We start from the raw sequence: 553 nt of genomic DNA, 5'->3' as shown, positions 1-553 counted from the left end.
CCCCCCCCGCCCCGCTCCCCTTCACGACCCGCCCGGCGAGCGCTGGGGGCCGGGCCGAGGGAGAGGCCTACGCCCGCTCCCAATCCCCGGGCTCGCCCGGCCCCCGCCGCCGCCGCCGAGGGGGCAGCGCCGGCGGGGGCCGTGCGGGGGAGGGGGGGCGCAGACACGACCCCTGGGGACACCCGGCGGAGGTGGGGGGGGGGGTAGCGTGGATGGGGGGGGACACACGGGGAGAGCCGGGTGGGGGGGACCCGTGGGGACAGCGTGGGGTGGGGGGGACACCCGCAGGGTCACCTGGGTATGGGGGACCCACGGCGGGACCCAGTTGTGGGGACCATGAGGACAGTGTGGGTGTGGGGGGACCCACGGGGAGAGCCGCGTGGGGGGGACCCATAAGGGGAGTTGGGTATAGGGGAGCCATGGGGACAGCGTGGTTGGGGGGGGACCCACAGGGACCTCTGGATATGGGGGATGCCTGAGTGTGGGGTGCCCACAGGGACAGTGTGGGTGTGGGGGGACCCATGGGGAGACCCGGGTAGGGGGGACCCATGGG

This window comes from Strix aluco, chromosome 30 (assembly GCF_031877795.1).
Source record: "Strix aluco isolate bStrAlu1 chromosome 30, bStrAlu1.hap1, whole genome shotgun sequence".
Lineage (NCBI taxonomy): Eukaryota > Metazoa > Chordata > Aves > Strigiformes > Strigidae > Strix > Strix aluco.
This window is presented reverse-complemented; position numbering follows the sequence as displayed.